Source organism: Piliocolobus tephrosceles, chromosome 4 (assembly GCF_002776525.5).
Source record: "Piliocolobus tephrosceles isolate RC106 chromosome 4, ASM277652v3, whole genome shotgun sequence".
NCBI classification, from domain to species: domain Eukaryota; kingdom Metazoa; phylum Chordata; class Mammalia; order Primates; family Cercopithecidae; genus Piliocolobus; species Piliocolobus tephrosceles.
The window spans coordinates 142,232,456-142,234,640 of record NC_045437.1 but is presented as its reverse complement, the minus strand read 5'-3'; the positions used below and the strand labels follow the sequence as shown (position 1 = coordinate 142,234,640).

The 2,185-nt window shown below is 46.2% G+C and overlaps 1 protein-coding gene across 4 annotated transcripts in view; it reads left to right on the top strand.

The window, feature by feature from the left end:
• Positions 1–524: 524 nt before the first annotated feature.
• The window catches only part of FBXO38 (F-box protein 38), a 59,129-nt gene continuing 57,468 nt past the window's right edge, over positions 525–2,185 (top strand). For all 4 annotated transcript variants that reach the window (XM_023226953.2, XM_023226952.2, XM_023226951.2 and 1 more), the window contains exon 1: positions 525–628. The gene's annotated coding sequence lies outside the window, so the exon portion shown is untranslated. The remainder of the gene's footprint in view (positions 629–2,185) is intronic.

Here is a 2,185-nt window from a genome sequence, read left to right as displayed (position 1 = left end):
TAAACAACAAAAAAGGTGATTAAGTTGATCCTTGCTTACTTGTCAGAGTCGTGTAGAGTTTTTAACGACACTCATGTGAAATTCCTTTGGACTGTAAAATACTATTACTTACGTGCAAAGACAATGTCCCGAAATCACAGAAGGGATGACTTAAGATTAACATCTTTAACTGCGCCCCCGTCCCTCCTCTCAAAAAAAAGTTATCTATTTTCAGTTGAATGATTTTGGGAAAATCTCTATTGGAATCTATCTACTTCGCAAATGGCAAAGGCGAGGTCCGGAGGGTATCCAAGACCCCAGAGAACCAGTGGAAATCAAGACCAAACCACACGGTGGAGACTGGTTCCGGCGCATCAGACTCAGTGCTTCCGGCATGGCGCTTTAGTGTCACGTGAAAGACCAGCACCTCCTGAGCCATCAGAAATGCCACGCTGAACATGGCTGCCGCGCTTCGATGCTTCTTTACACACATAATATGGACACGGGTTGATGGGCCAGCCCCGGATGACGACACTCCGGAAATGTGCGAGAGGCGGCGGAAGCGGAAGTGCCTCGGCAGTGGAGCCGGGGGAAGTGTCTGTAGCGTCCCTCCTTCTCAACCACAATAACAGACGGAGGGTCGGCGTAGGTGAGGCGGCGGCTGAATGGGCCTGGGGACCGGGAGCGGGGTGGCAAAGCCAGGAATGCGTGCGGCAGGGCTGAAGTAGCTGGATGGGGGTTCTGGAACTTCCGACCGCTTAAGCTCGGCCTCTGGCCCCCTTCGGGCCTAGAGCTCCCTGAGAGATCAGGGGTTGAATTTGTAGTTCCTGGCCTTCTAGGCCGTGCTTGCGGGGTTTGCCTGCTCCTCTGCCTGGCCCCAAAATCCAGCCTGAAGAACCCTCTCTGGGCCCCAGTTTCCTCAATCAAATGACTGAGGGTGTTGGACTGGACAGCTTCTGTGACTGTCTCCCACTCCGGGCGTCACGAATTTCATGATTTTAATGTTAAGTCGCAGTTTCGGCCAGTGAAGTGAAGGAGGCCTGTGTTCAGAGTACTGAGGGGATGTCCGTGAGCAGGAAGCAGTGAACACATATTTGAGAGGCTGCCACGCCTGAGTATCAGGATCCCTGAATTCTAATTTTACCCCTTCCACCTATATACACTGTGTGACCTTGTCTAGGTTCATTAGCCTTTCTGTGCTGCAGTTTGCTTATCTGTGTTGGATGCCTTTGATGTCCGTGCCCTAGCTGTGGAAATCAGATTCTTAACTCCCCTTTCATGGAGCCTTTACAGACCTGAAAAGCATGTTCTCCCTGCACTCTGCACATCCAGAATTTGACTAAGAGATGTCTACCTTGTTTCTTTGCAGACACCAAGCTGGCCAAGGGCAACTGGGCACTTAGGAAGGTTCCTGTGCAATGAGAAGCTCTGTCCAGAAAACTTTGTTTTATACACCTAAACCAACAGTGTAAATCACTACAAAGTGAAAAACAGGAGACCTTGATTTTTGTTCCAAAGTTGCTGTTAACTTGATGGTTTACTTTGGCCAAATCCGTTCCTCTTTCTGAACTTGAGATTTTTTTATCAGCCAAAGGAAAACGTTGGATTAGATCACTGGTTTTTCATCCCCTTTCCCATTCGCCCAGCACAAGTGAAGGATAAAATAATAGTTCTGTAAAGCCATGATTTTCTCAGGGAGGGAGGAGGTCCAGTTTGGAGGGTATGTGTTACATAGGCATAGACTGAAAAAATCCGCTTGTGATTTTTAACTTTCATTTTGAGAATTAACATTTTAGATTATCTGTAAGCCTTCTTTCCCCTCTTTAAAATGTGTGATGCTGTAATTCTGATATCCTCCTTGGGTAAAGAATGTAGAGTTTTGTGTACCTCTTTGTTTAAATGGCTGTGTGCCCAGAGGTACACACTTTATATTTAGTCAAACAGATACTAATGCATAGTAGAGGAGAAAAAGAAACAACTAGATTCCAGTAAGGTAGAGTGATATAGTGAAGTAAAATTGGTGGTATACTAAAATGAAATAAGGTGGTATAGTGAAATAAAATTAAAAAGGAGTTGAAGACCTAGATCCCTGCTTCACACTGGTACATTCTGCCTCTGTGACTTTGGACAAGACATCTAACGTCTCTAGGTCTCACTTTCCTTATCTGTAAAACGAAGGGTTGAACTGGATGATTCCTAGGCCTTT